The 15,151-nt window shown below is 43.5% G+C and overlaps 1 protein-coding gene across 28 annotated transcripts in view; it reads left to right on the top strand.

Moving 5' to 3' along the window:
• The window catches only part of LOC129737165 (uncharacterized), a 92,430-nt gene that overhangs the window by 16,790 nt on the left and 60,489 nt on the right, over window positions 1–15,151 (top strand). The window contains exon 1 of one of the 28 annotated variants that reach the window (XR_008734695.1): window positions 11,297–12,983. The exons of the other annotated variants lie outside the window; for them this stretch is intronic. The gene's annotated coding sequence lies outside the window, so the exon portion shown is untranslated. Of the gene's footprint in view, window positions 1–11,296; window positions 12,984–15,151 lie in introns of those variants that run through there. 28 annotated transcript variants of the gene reach the window in all.

Genomic DNA, 15,151 nt, shown 5'->3' with positions numbered 1-15,151 from the left:
GTATATAGAAGACAACCTGTCTGAGTCACATTTCCAAGGACTGTGATATTTGACCAGTAATTTGGCTTATACAGTAAATCTGTTGTCAGCAAATACTAAATTTAATAAAAACTGAGAATCTTTGTAATTGTACATTTTTATATTCCAAAGACTAGGTTTAATGCTATATTGTTTTCTTCATGGGTCCCCTGAAAATCGAAAACACTGATACAGAAAAACAAACAGAATAAAATTTGGCCTTTCCAGCTGTGCAAAGCTGTTCTAGCAGTGAGAGGGGAGCTGGCGTCTCCGCAGGGTGAGCAGGCTGCCCGTGGTGCCCTGCGAATCTTGTTTATGCTGTTGTTCGGCTCTGCAGGATGATGTCGGACACCACTCGTTAATTTAGGAAAGAGCTTTTTTCCTAGAGCATGTGATCTGGCAGGTTTTGCCCATTTAATTTTGCTGGTAATGCTCCTCAAAGAATGAACAACATGACAGCTACACTCAGATGCTGCCCAGGTTACATGAATGTAAATCAACACAGAGAAAGGAGGTCGGTATTTCAAGAGTTTCTTAAAGAGAAATGCAGAATTCAGGAAACATGTGAAGAAGAGGTCTTGAGAACTGAAAGAGCTTTACAACAGCATCAAATGAAAAGATCAAGATTATTTAAAATGTGAGGCAAAGGCATATTTTGTTCTTGGGAGGCAAGAAACAAAAAAAAATTCAGTGGTCGTTAGGTCGAGACTTCTGTGCTTGACGTTTTGCTTTGACGTGGGCTTGGTTAAGACTTGACAGTTGGAAAAAACATGAAGATGCCATAAAGAAAAGACAAAGAACCGTTGAGGAAAATGGAGAACAAATGGTGAAATACTAGCAGTTGATCAAATATTTTATGGATGACAGGTATGTCTCTTAACGCTCCATACTGTGAATGTGAATGTATTGCACAAAAGGAGGTTATTTTTGGATACTTAAAGACATCTGTATGCTTGGTAGATTTTTTCAGTAAGTACTTGTTTGTTGAGTAAACCAGATAACAGATAAATCATATTCAGCTTCACTAATAGATCAAAATTTTGATTATAGTGTTGTAAAGAAAAAGGTCTTCTAAAATGAAAAATACAAACCCAAAAGAAACGTAATGCTTTCTATTCCTCTAGTAAATTGAAAGAGTGAGATGATCCTGGGACTCAGGTAGCTTGTGTTGTTATATACTTGCTTCGATGCTGAAGTACACAATGGTGCATGCACAAAACGGTGGATCTAGAGGTGCTGTGCATGGGTCCCACCACGTGGCAGTTCGGAAGCTCCCACTCTCCAGTGCTGCTGGGGGACAGGATCCTTTGCACTTTGCCCTTACTGTAAGGGAAAACTGCAGGTTTGGGGCTTTGATTAAAAATAAAGCAGATGACTCACTCTTTCTGTTGCATCTCTGAATAACAGAAAATAGCAATGAGTATTTATGCTTTGCCATGCTGCCACTGAGAATATTTGCTGAGTAGTATTGCATAGGTTAGACACAAGCACTTCAATCTATTCATGTGTTGCACAGTGCATTGTTAAATTGAATGCTGAATTGAAATTTGTGAAGCCAAATATTTAAGTGTTTTTTAACTTAAGCCATTTTGGGTGCCAAAAAAAAATTAAATATAAAATAGTCAAGCATGTCACTGTGTATTTTGGAGTATATCCTTGTTCAGTTAGGATAAGATCTTGAACCAGAAAAGTTATTTTTTTTAAATGAGTGGTTAAAGTAAATTGTCTAATACAGGTTTTCTCTATACCCAGAAATTGCTTTTTAATGATTTTATTTACAGGTATTCTTTTCAAAGGCACTTTACAAGTTGCCTGTTGCTCTGAAAATTTACTTTAAAATCAATGTGAATTTCTGTGTTTGTTGGATCTGAGTGATGAGACAATCCATTTCCATTCAGAGTTTCATTAGTGTTTGTAAAAGTCTTGTAGGATTCACTAAGTTACAGCCATGTCAGTGATTCCTCTATTTATGACCTTTGTGTCACCCAAGCCCGTCAACTGTGCTCTTTTGATTTGCACTTGTGATGAAAATTAAATTAATAAACAATGCACAAAGTGTAATTGAGTGATGCTTACACCCCTTAAGCTGTTTATTCTTCAGGTTAAGTGGAATAAGGACTCGTAATGGTGTTGTGAAAGATAAACCGACTAGAGAGACACCTGTGAATTGATGGGAGAAGCTGGGTTGGTCTTGTTTGTCCAGGAGATGGTGAGGAGGTGATGAGATCCTGGTCTGTGAGCACCATTGTGGAGAATTTCTTCTGTGACTGGAAGCTGATGCTATAGGCAGGTTTGGGGTGTAAGTAAGCTGCAGTTATTTAACAGCTAGTGCAGTGTGCCGTAGGAGCAGCTCACTTGGAGATGTAGTCGATCACTTGAAGTCACTAAATCAAACTGGATGGATGTCTCTGCATTAGTCAGCCAGAAATTACGGGCTTCATATGGGAATCACAGAATGAAAATCGGTTATGTTATCCAGAAGGTCGGACTAGGTACTCGTAATAGTTGCTTTCTAGCTGTAAAAGCAGCAAATTGATAAATGCTTATTTTTGTCAGAAATGTCAGTGGGTATGACTATTCAGAGTTCTGAGGAGAAACCCTTTTGGTCAGATTTCTTTATAATAATTAAAACAAGCACAAGCATTTAGTTCCAAGAATGATTATTCCACATGGTCAGGCTAAACCCAAATCCTGTCAAATTGTGTTTCTCTACCAGGAGAAGCTCTCCTACATCTGCAGTGTGAGAAACAGTAACCTGTGCTTCCAGGGGAAGACATAGTCACTCTGACACCTCCTGTAAAAAATGCTCAGACTCTCAATATTTATGGAAGTGCTGAAATGTGATGCCACTTTTCTAATTTGAACTGAGCTTTCATATAGACACAATGAAAAAGCACTAATTCTTAAAAATTATAGAACTGTAATACTAGACACACTGTTTGTATTTGCCTGGCTGAAACAACAAAAATTGATACAACAACAAAAATTAACTACCATGCTGTAGTGTCTGATTTAGCTCAGATTTGTCTGTAATTCCACTCAGAACAGTAAATATGTGGTGTTTCAGGCTGATGGTGTGGCGTTAAATATTTACGTTGTTAAAATAAGTACTGTAAATCTGCACAGTTACCTGTCCTTTCTCTTACAACTGGATTTTTAATAGTGCATAATAATGGGAGGAAATGCCTACATTGTTAAGGTGGCAAAATACAAAAGTACAACTCGCAGCCCTGAGGAGAGCTCCTGGCAGGTGCCACCAGCGGCTGCGCCCGTGCCTGGGGGTGTGCAGCGCCTGCTGCTGCTCCTTCCCCCGGGGTGCATGGGCATCGTCCCTCTGCCCACCTCTGACACAGCTGTCTTCTCCTAGCTGCTAATGGCTGCCAATGCCTCTTCTACTTTCGCTAATTTCCCTGTTTTCCTACATACAGTTACTTATGCTTTGGGTTTATTTTACATAAATTATTTGTGTATCTGTGTCACTGTGGAAATACACCTGATGCATGTTGGGGGCCATGCCACAGAGATCCTCCTCTAGGCCCTGGATCAAATAATGGAAAAATAACTTGTATGTATCATTATTAGTATTAACACCACTGGTGGTGTTACGAAAAAAGGGAGTACAGGCCAGAATATTTGCCTGTAAATAGCCTTTTGCCCCCTGAAATTAGTCTTTCTGGATAGAATAAAATTATTTTTTAGTAATATGTAATTTGGTTAGAAAAAGCTTTCATAGAAATAGAGAAAACATTTTATAAAAGTCATATGTTAGAAAAATGTTAAATATTTTAGAAGTATATCAGCTGTGCCTGAAAATTCTTTGTTGTGCTTTCTTGCCAGTTGAAGGTAATATCTGTAATGTATTGGAGAAAAAGCAATTGAAATACTCAGCATAAGATAAATGATCTTTTTAGTTGGAGTATAAAGTCCATAATTACAGTAAGAACAGATTAGGAAAAATAACATTCTATCATATCTCCTGTTCAGCGTTTACAGAAATTCTGGGTATTTATTTAATATATAAATAGTCCATCTCCAAGAATGTTTTCATTGTTTGATGTGGTTGAGGAGTTCTCTGACACCCTTCATCATTCATCTAGATTATTTTTGTAGGCGTACAATATTTTAAAATTCTGTCTTTTTATCTGCTGAGTGTTTTTACCCAGGCATTTTGTTAAACAGCTAATGAGTCCTGTGGGGCAATATGTTTAAATTAAACATACATTAATACCTGTTACAAATTAAAAAAAAAACAACAAACACCAACAGAAAAGTCTCACTATATACATAAAAAGAAATATGAAGCTAAACTGTGCTGTTAAATAATAGGTTAGGGTTAGGGCAGCCTTCCCTGTTTGTTTTGCGGGGCTGAGTTGGGCTGGTCCGGTGGGCTCGGGGTGTCGGGCAGGGGCTGTGCAGGTCTGGCAGCTGCGGGTGCTCGCGGGGCAGTTCTGCGGGGCAGTTCTGCGGGGCAGTTCTGCGGGTGCTCGTGGGGCAGTTCTGCGGGGCAGTTCTGCGGGGCAGTTCTGCGGGGCAGTGTGGGGAGGGCACGGCCAGCCAGCCCTGTGGCCAGCCCCTGTGCACTGACCGGTGCACAGCTCTGCTGGGAGCCAAGGGCCACTGGGGATGTAACCTGCACCCTGGCATCGTCCTCTGCGGCCTGTCCCACCTCTGCCAGTGCCTGAGACGTTACCTGTTGATCCTCCGTCTCCGCTGCTCCCGCTGTCCCTAGAGTGTGACAGTAATGGTAGCGCTGTGAAGATGCAGCAAGTGCCCGTGTCCTGCGTGTCTGCCTGTGAGCTCTGTTTTGCTCTGGACGTGCTCTGCCTCAGCAGTGGGCTGGGCTGGGGGTGAGCTGGCCGTGGGGGTGTGAGTGCCCATCAGCACACGCATCCTCTGTTCAGGAGCATCCTTCACTGACTGGCTCTGGGGGTATTTTTAGCCAATGAGACTTGTCTGCCCAAGCAGCGGCTTGGCTGATGGGGACCTTGGGGCACCGTGGGTCAGTCAGCTGCCTGGGAGAGTGTGCTTCCCGGGGAGGGGAGGTTTGGGCAGCGCTGTGGGTGCCCACGGACAGGTCCACAGGAGACCGGGTCGGGTTTGCTGCCTTCTGTCTGGCGCTGAGGTACTGCCCTGAAGGACGGGCAGGCTGTTATTTCAGTTTATTTGACTGAGAAGTTCTGTTTGGAGATACCACTGCTGCCTGTGCTTTTTAAGAGGAAAAGGGCACCCAGTGCAGTGGTCTGTGGGGAGGGGGGGACTCGTCGGGTCGGTGCAGTCTGCGGGGGCTGCCTTCTCTGGGTTGAACCCGCTGTCTCCACTGCAGCGCGCTCATGTGGGATTTGCATTGTCCTTCACAATGCTAGGCAAAGGGACTAGAAAACACAGCTTCCAAGGACTGCGCTCAGCAGTGCCCACTGTATTTGGATGAAATTAATCTCTGTACTTTGCTATTTATTAGCCACTTGCCTGTGGCAGTTTTCTTGGTCATGTGTTTCTTTGAGTTGTTCAGGCAATCGTTTGTTTTTATCTTCTCAGTAAATCAAGTTACCTGGTAATGCTACTTTAGAGCTAAATCATGCCTGGTTTGTTCTAGCTGTCCAATGCTGCAAAGATAATTCCCTTTTTAATGACTGTTGGGCCAAATGTTTGCCAAGACCCTACTTTGACTAGTTCGTATTCTTCCTCTGCTTGTTACTCTTCAGCCTAAGAGGGTTTGTTGCTAAATGCTCACTTTGAAATTCCCTTGCTACTGGTCCTAATCTCTCTTTGTGTTGAGTTAAACTGGTCAGTGTTCTCTCACTGTGCACCACATAGCTGAGACCCTTTTGGCGTTTCTCGTCGTGGGCATTGTGATTATTTTGCAATCAGTCACGATCATTTACTGGTCTCTTGGGTGCCCCTTTGGCTGTCATATTGGGCTTTATACCTAGAAGTCCTAGATGCCATCAGAACAAATTTTTCACCGATCCTTTTACCTGATTTACCCCTGTAATAATGTAGTTGTGGTTACTCAGTAATGAATACTCAAGTGAAGGACGACTTTTACTTCCCTGTGTAGTTGTCCACCTTTGTACCTCATCCTCTATTATTTCCTTCCCAAATTTATTTTACAGATTATTCTGTTTCTTCCCCAGTGCTGTCCTTCAACAGATACGTTGGACTTGCAGATGAATACGTAGACAGCTCTTGTTTCTGTAAGGGCTTTTTACTAACATTGTGCTTTTTTAAAAATGATGTTAATTTCTTATTGCCCTGTCCTTCCTGTCCTCCATATGTTCTCTACTTCTAGCTAAATATTTTGCTTCTTTTTTATCCAGCATCAAAAAAGCTGCATTGTCTTAATAGGAAAGGCTGGTGGGTGCTCAAAGTGTGGGCATCCTTCCAGTGCTGCAGGGTAGCTGAGGTGAGGCTGGCTCTCCTCAGGCCATACCTGAGATATCCCTGTGGTTGTCTCAAAAGGAATGGGAGTTGTCTTACTGGCAGTTGCATCTGTGTGAGGAGTCTCAGCTCTCGTTTGTGTCACCGCTCCTATTTCGCGTTCTGTTGCGTTGGCCACTACAGCCTGTTCTAACCGGGAAAAAACCAACCCAAACCCCAAAACAAAGGATAGAGAAACAATGGTTTTTCACTAATATGGCAATAACTGGAATTGTAGAAGAATAGTGTGAGACACCAGTAAGTGCTTTAGAAACCATAATTGAGGAATGCAAGTTAAGAGCGTTGGAGGTTTCACTACGGTGTGGGGCACTGCCTCCACCCTGAGCTGGCTGTCAGGGAGCGCCAGTGGAGGGAGAAGAGCTGGATGCTGAAGGGCGAGGACTTGACGTGCAGGGTGAGGAGCGTCAGTCTGGGTGGGGAAGGGAGTCAGCTGAAGGTAACGCTGAATGTCTTGCAGTGCTTTGAAACTGTTCTCTTGTTTTCTTCCTCAAAGCCAGCAGGCTGTAAGGAGTGCGGTCAGGCTGTTCTGCGTGAATCCCCCCTAACACCTTACTTACTAAAAGCTCAGATAGGTATTCCAGGGAGGGGAAAAAAAAAAAAAAAAAGTAATGTGCCTATTTGGCCTCAGTAGTGACAGGTAGAAGCTTGCAGGAGGTGCAGTGAGAAAGCTGCTGCAGTGAGTTTTGCTCCTACTATGGCTAACAAACCGCTGACGCGTATTAGGTATTTGTTTACTGGTTTAGCTTGTTTTTCACTGTTTCAGATCTAGTTTTTCTATATATGCTTAATGTTAAGCAACAGATAGTCCTTTTGAATTAAGCAGAGCAACTGTAGGAGAGTAAAGATGATCCCCTCCCAAAGTTTTTTTGGGAAAAAACCACTTAAATTTTGCTTGGTGAAGTTGTACTTTCCAGTAGATGGCAGCATATATTCAGGCTTCATTAAAAAAAAAAACCCAAACCCCAAAACCCCATCAAAATCAAAAGTAAAATCTTTAGAAAATATGAAAGAAATGCTTACCAAAGTCCAAAATATAATCCTTGCAATGTTGTTTACAGGTATCTATTTTTTATATAATCAGCGAATATTTGATAACTATCGGTCTTAATGTTAATAAATCCTTTTAGAAATTGCTGTTGAGAAGCACACTGTAGGAGCTCAATAGAGGAAATTCAGTGAAGTGTGCAGTAAGTGAAAGAAAGGAATTCTTTCTGACTCTAGGGTGTTTTTCAGGCCTGAAACACAAATGAGAAAGGCAGGGGTGTGGGGCTGGGTTTTTTCCTGCAGGAGAATGAAGGCCTATGACCTGTGCTTTAGCCTAGAAGTAATGCTCCAGTTAAGGGTTTGATTCAAGTTCCTTAATATCAAACACACCTTGATTTTTTTTTTTTTTTTTTTTTAAATATATACATCCACCGTGTGCCATGGATTGCCTGCTGCAGGGAGATGCTGTGGCAGGCTGTGGCTTGGCCAGGGGGCTCACCTCAGCCCTAGCCTGCGGGGACCCTGGGCGCAGCCGGCTCTTGGCACCTCTGGGGGACCCTGACCACACAGAGCTAGCCTTGTTACTTTGTGCTTGTATGGAAGTCAGGGGTTTTGTAAGAAAATCTTGTGTGCTTTGAATTCTCTAGGTATACTCCCTGGAAAGTGATGCTAATGCAGGAAGACGTGAACGATTATTTTGTACTGCTCTTGGTAGTAGTTTCAATATTCTTATTTTCTGTTTATTGCCAGCACTTTTGCCTTTTCAATACTGTACTTTTTTTCTTTAATATGTGGCTTTTGTTTCTGTTACACTTATTTATTATAAATACATTCTTCTGCTACTGGTTGCACTGATGTCTTTTGGGGACTTTTTCCTTCAAAGATAGGGAAGGAAAGAGGGAAAGAAAAGAGGATTTTCTGCTTTAGGGGTTAGTCAGTGCTGCCTGCAGAATGGGCTGATTGGCTGCTGCTTTTGTGAGAGGCTCCTACAAAAAACACACTTCATACGGCTACTTGTCAGTGACTGACTTTTTTGGCTACAGGAGAGCTACTGAAGCACTGGGTGTGTACTTGATTGATGTCAGCCTGTACTGGTAGCGGAGGTCACTTGTGCTGGCCATGGCATGGATGTCCCAGCTGATGCTGCACCTGCTGGGTGGCCGGCACATTGCCGATGGGAAGCTGCCTCCATGCTTACAGGTGTTGGCACAGCTCTTGGAGCAAGGCCACTTGCTTCACCTGTCAAAATCTCATGTGAGCAAATTCATCCCTGTCCTTCCCAGCTGTTCCAACACGAGTCCAGCCCGAGTTTGTCTTGCCAGGGCAATGGAGGCCAGCCAGGTGCAGCACCCCTCTTGCCAAGCCGTGCTTATACATCAAGTCATATGTGATCTGTTCACCTTGTTCTCCTGCACCTTGGAGGCCTGCTGGCACCTGTTGCTCCAAAATACTTTGCCTTCCTGGACCCTGGAGAGATGCTTGCAAGGTGCATGAGGTTGCTCAGGTTTTGAGAGGATGGAGAAACAAGGCAGGGACAAATGTTTGTGTTGGCAGGATGCAATGGTTAGGGTTGATATACTGTGGCTGGTTAATACCTGGCCTGGGGACTTAGAAGCAGCTTGTGTCTTTATAGTTTATTTTTATTTTATAGCTTTTGGCAGATACCCAGAGAACTAGATGAGTCCCTTTTTTTGTTTTCTGCAGTAACAAAAAACCCCCCACCAACAGCCCTGTGCTATGCACCACTGAGTATATAAACGTAAAAAATAGCCTCTGACACAGAGAGGTCCTCCATTTCTGCAGGAATGCTGTGTACTTCTTGTGCGAACTGGGGAAGCATTGTCATCCCCTGCTCATGAATGGGGAGTGAAACTCCAGGGCATCTGGGCTCTTCTGCACGCAGTGAATGGTTTTCCCTGAGAGAGGACTGGGCTGTGCTTGCGGTGCAGGAGTCAGAGTAACTGCCCGGGGTATCCAGCAGAACCAGGGGCCGACAGCCCATGTTTGAGTCCACAACTGTTTCTTCTGTGTATTTGTTACTGAATTGGGGAACACCAGGCAGACACAAATGATGAACTTTGTACAAGGCTGAGTGGTTTTAGATCGTGTAACTGGTGTTTCTGTATTTGGTTTCCATGAACTCACATTCCTCCTTAAAACACTGGAATTCTGTGAGCAGCACAGCCCAGATAAATCTTGCCATTTTCATGACATTTCTCAAAGTAACAAGTTTTCACTAGCACTTAGAGCAGTAAATTTCTACATTGTGTTTTTTTGTGTTGTTTTTTTTTTTTATGAAAAGAGTCAAGGTGTTTACCCCAGCTGTAGTTCTAGAGGCTTTTGACTCTTTTATATTAAGCAGAGAAGGCTAGTTTTTTTTGTTTGATTGGTTATTTTTTGTGTTTTTTTTTTTTAATAAGTCCACTTTAAATCCAATTTAAATTCAAGACTTCTAAAGCAGGACCTTCAGACCAAGAGACTTGGTGAGGGGTGGCAGTGAGCTGTGCCATTGAGTCACCTGTTCCTTCCACGCTGGCTTCAAGCACAGCTGGAGTGTGCGTACCGCAGGTGCTACCAAAGACCAGCCAGTGAAGTTAACTTTTTTCATCTTCATCCATCCTCAGGTACAACTTGGGATAGGAGGGTTCCCTGCTGGCTGGAGGTGCTTTGAGAAATCGTGTGTGTGTATGAAACATACCGATGCACATGTAAACAGATATGTAATCTATTATATATACATACATGTATGTAGGTACGCATACCTATGCGTGTGCGCATGCGCTAGCTGCCTTTGCCCCCCTCGTCTGAGGCCCTTCTGATGGGATCGGGTGTCTCTACGTGGAAGGAGCCCCAGGTATTATGGCGTGTGCTGCCCACCTGTGTGAACAGAATGAAACGAGTGGTCCGTTATGGTGTTAAAAAGTCCAAGTGGAGTGATTTGACATGCCCACGGGCAGTGCGAGTGTGCGGGATGTGTGATCTGGCTCCTGGTAAGTAAGCCACACTGCCTTTCGTGGCTGTTTACAATAGGGAGCAGCATGGACCAATCCTCCTGAGGCAGGTGGAGTGCTAGATGATGCTCTTGCTCTTCTCCAGCTGTATTTTCCCCAAGAGGCTCTTAACTTTAAAGCTGTGAGGTATATTTTACATACCTGTCTGTAGAGGATGTCCCCCTCATACTGTCAGCTGTCCCGCTGGCTGCTGGAGTCCTTTTGTAGCCGTTGGGCTTCTTCAGCCTGTGGAGCCAGCATGCGGTGTACTGTATGTGACAGATAAATAAGCCGGGTTCTTGCCTAACTCTTCTTGAGCAATTTCTCTAATTTATTAGGCATAAACAGTCTTTCTTTCAGAGTTAGGCATGCATGTCTCATTCTAATTATTTTTTTCCCCTCTAACCCGTTTTTGTTCAAGTTGTTGCCACAAGCAATGGTGATAATGTTCTCTTTTCATTGTTACTATAGAGAGGGGATCTGCTATAATTATTGCTTAAATTGAGTTTTTCTTCATTGAAAATGTTAAAATATCTGCAAATGCATGATAATGGATTCATACATCTACCAAAGATGCCATTTTCAGGCCTGGCAGAGATGCTTCTTCCATCTCCCAGTCATCATTCTGTCGTGGGTTGAGCAGGATGGGATCTGGCCATGCCGGAGGTGCAGGCGGGAGAGGAGGCATGAGACGCAGCACAGGCGGGTGCTGCTGCACCAACTACAGCAGCACGCAAAGTGCTGCATCCTCCATGTGCACACAAAGAGCTGCAGTGCTCATTGTCCTCTTGAGAGTCTGATTTCTCAGGCGTCGTGAGCCGGCGGCAGGTAGCTTAACTCTTGTTCTGCGCCTTTCCGGGAGCACGGTGTTTACACCACCAAAAACAATCCGAGAAAACACTGCTCTGGCAGTGCTCTCTGCTTGGTGGTTGAGCCATCAGCTGGATAAACCTGTCCCAGTGCTTGTGCTGCTTGGCATAATGGGATTTAAAACTGTGCTGGTTGCTTAGAGGCTGTGCCGCTGGCCAGTTGTGTTGCAGTGTTTTACAGGGCTACAGCTGAGCTCTGATGCATGTGAGGTGTGTTCATCTGGGACCCAGCCTGATATGATGCTACTGGGAGTGCTATTAGCTTTCAAATGTCATTTAGTATTGTCGATTTTAAAGACAACTATCTTTAAAATCGGGTTAGCTCGCTGCCAGCCTGGACAGGGCTTACGCCATCTTCTGTGCCAGCTTGTAACGCCATCAGCAGTTGTGGGTGTGAGCAGGGGAAGATGGCTGAAAGCGGGTGGCAGCAGCAGAGAGGAGAAGCGATGTTATTCAGTCAGGCAAACTGCTGCTTTGAGGAGGCTGCAGAAGGAAAACTTCAAGAGCGGCAAAAAAGCCATGGGCCAAACTGTCATTTGATGGCATTCATTCATCCTGGGGTTCTTGCTAGGACCTTGAAAATCCTTTTTTCTCCCTTCAGAGTCCCTTTGTTTCCGACTGCTGAAAATGTTCAGAGTACTGTCCTTGTAGGCTGAAGCACTGCCCCTTAATTGCCCCCAGAACTGCCATGGAGCAACGCTACTCTCACCTTTGCTGCGTCAGCTTGGGCAGCGACAGCTCACTGTAGCGGGAGGTAGCGCAGATTTTCTGTGTGTCTTCATGGGATGCTTCTGTGGGGATGTGGCTTCAGTGCATGGTCTGCACATGGCCACAGGCTCGGCATGTTGGCTGCTCTGCGTCTGTGGCACAAGGAGTGGTAGGATCCTTCCTCCTAGTTGTTCACTACGTGAAGTGTTACATGGTCAGCCAGCCAGCTAACAGAGTAACGTGGCTTATCTTTTCCTATTTTTAACTGGTTCCCAGTGTGCCTCACAGTTGAAGCCCTCATGAGAAACTCCTGTGCTTTTTGCACAAATCCAGACAGATGTGGAACCTGCTGATACAAAGCTTGCTGAGGCGCAGCCTGAGTTTCAGCTCAGCAGCCTTTGTGGCATGTGAAGGCACCTGGAGTTTAGGGTGATGACTCTATGCATTCATTTCTGTAAACTGGGTTCCTGAGAAGATGAGATTTAAACAGTGATATGCTCTATTCATTTTGGTTTTTCCCCAAGGTCTTTGGAAGCTCTTCACTAAGCCAAAGTAACCTTGAAATAAGGATGGGAACCTTTAAGATAATCAAGTGCCTGCTTTCAAAACCAGGTAGGAAGCTGGGTGGGTCGGAAATGACCTCAGCTCAGCCAAATGCTGATGTGTTTATCTTCTGATGAAATTGGACTCTGAACCTGACTTAAATCCGTGTACTGTCTCAGTCAAGCCCATTTCTAAATTTTTGGTGAATCTCCTATTTGTTTGGAAAAGAAAAAAAAAAAAAAAAAAGTCTTACTCTTACATGACCAACAGAGGAGAGCTGTCAGATCTGTCACTGGGAAGACATATAGAAACACTTTCGCAAGCAGTTACTTTTCCCTTGGGGAAAAAAAAAAAAGTAAAAAGAATTGCAAATAATTCTCTCTCTTCCTAGTCCTGTGTTTAATAAAAGTCTAATGAAACGATGTCAAAATGGGTGAGTAACTGTTAGATGTATAATTAAACCTTCCTATGTAATATGGGGCACTGTGAGATCAAATGAATTATGAGATTTCCCTTCTGGACATATTACCTTACTGAAAGCTGTCAATATTTTTTAACAAGACTGAAAGGATGTGGGTTTTCCAAAGAACGGGAAAGTTGTAAGCTGTGTAACTGTCTAATATTAGCTCTGAAAGAAAAAAATGTGAAGTCTATAAAGAAATATTATTGGTTGTATTGACACCTGAGACCAGGCGATGTTTTTAGCTGGCTGGATACAGTGTATCTTCAGTGTTGTGTTGTTGTTCTGAGCCCTTTGTTTACAAGTTCCTTGCCAAGATTTAGTCCTATAATGGTTGCTGGTTAATAAAAAGATGAAGAATGTGATTGATGGCATTTTAGATGCAAACAATGGATGCTTGATTTTGCCCTTTTCATCACATCCTTAAGGGAAGAAGAAATAGGTACGAGGAGCCCTTCACAGCCAGGGAAGGAAATAAGGCTCCAGGAAGACTTTTGAATGCAGCTCTAAACAGATCCCAGACACTGCAAAAGAGCAAAGCAGCTTCTAAAGTGGAGGGAAAAATAAATATTTTTAAAGGATTTCAGCATATTTAACATAAAACATATTGATTTATAAGAGTCTAATTATTACAATCATTAAAAGACCATGATTATCATTAAAAGGCTATTATCAGAAATGAAATGCTAAAAACAAATGGTATATATTAAATAGGATCATACATATTTCATAGAACATATTATACTGCAAAATAAGTTGTCACGTAGCCATGGCAATGACTTTTAAGTTACCCTTTTTGATGCCTTAATGCACTGCTCTGCATGTTTTAGTGTCAAGCCTCTGAACATGCCCAGCACTCAAAAACTCCCACTGAGCATGAATATACAGGGGCAATTATACACCTATCCGGTCACTTGCATATATAAATACTGTTTACCGGCACAGGACACAGCGCTGGGAGCTGTCGGTGTTGAAACAGAAGTTGCAGATGTGGACGGTCTGGCTGTGTTTCGTCTCCCAGGAGCTGGGTGAGAGCAGCTGGCGGCAGCTCAGCTCCACTGGCCCCACTGTGGTTTTCCACAGTTATCCATATCGGGTTTTCCGCAGAGTTCCCAGTAGAAGGCATTCAAGCCTCGGATGTACGTGCCTGAATCTCACAAACCACAGGCAAATGTGTTTATTAGGACATAGATTGCCTGCACTCCTAAATGCCCCCTAACTAAGAAAGTTTTCTGAGTATAATTAAAATGCAAAGGCCAATATTGACTTCTCAATTAAATTCAAAGCCAGGGTAGGTAGGAAGTGTTTTATTGTAGGCAATGGGGCTACTCCTGATCCTCTTTGTTCTGAACCAGACATCTGGCTGCAACAACTTCTTTTAAAAAAAGGGAGTTCTGAAATATATTTGTGCATCTAAAGTTCATGATATTTTTGTAGATATCCTCTTCCTTTTCCTTTTTATACCAGTTTCCTTTTATTTTGAGTGTTTCTTTGATTTTTGTGTCAAAGAGCTGATAGGTACAGCATGTCTGATAAGATTCAGCAGAGATTAAAATAAGTTCTGTTTCGTGGTACAGAAGAGGACAGTTTTTACACAGCAGATCTCATAAAAGCAGAAGTGTTGTATGCATGGTGGGTGCTGAACTCTCATTTACCCTGTCATTATCACCTGGAACGCGGGGCAGTGCTCGGTCCTGATGCTGCAGCGGCCACTGGAAAGCTTCTGCTGCAGCTCCTGTGGTGTGGCTGCAGCCGGTGGAGGGGGAGAGCCATGGGCTTGAGTGGGCACCGTTCCCTGAGAGGAGGGCTCCAGGGTGGGGAACTGTCACTGAAATACACCCCGGAAAACATCCAGGTGCCTAGCCTGGGAGGCAGCTCAGAACAGAAACCTTGGAGGCAGAGTTGCATAGACCTGGCTGCACCAAGCAGGGCAGCTTCTTATTTCTTTCTTAGTATTTCAACATAAAGCATTGTGATATTTTTTTTTTTAAACGGGTATGGCATGCTCTCTTTCTGTGTTTATTTGGTTTTTAACTTGGCATTGTAGGAAAATATCCCAGATTGTGCCTTCATTCTTCAGCTACATGTTAATTAGTATGTTCAAGGCCAGGCTTTATGTCCTCACCTGTCTAGCGATTAAA

The sequence above is a fragment of the Falco cherrug genome, chromosome 12, assembly GCF_023634085.1.
Source record: "Falco cherrug isolate bFalChe1 chromosome 12, bFalChe1.pri, whole genome shotgun sequence".
NCBI classification, from domain to species: domain Eukaryota; kingdom Metazoa; phylum Chordata; class Aves; order Falconiformes; family Falconidae; genus Falco; species Falco cherrug.
The sequence above is the reverse complement of the archived record's forward strand: the minus strand, read 5'-3'. Positions and strand labels throughout refer to the sequence as shown.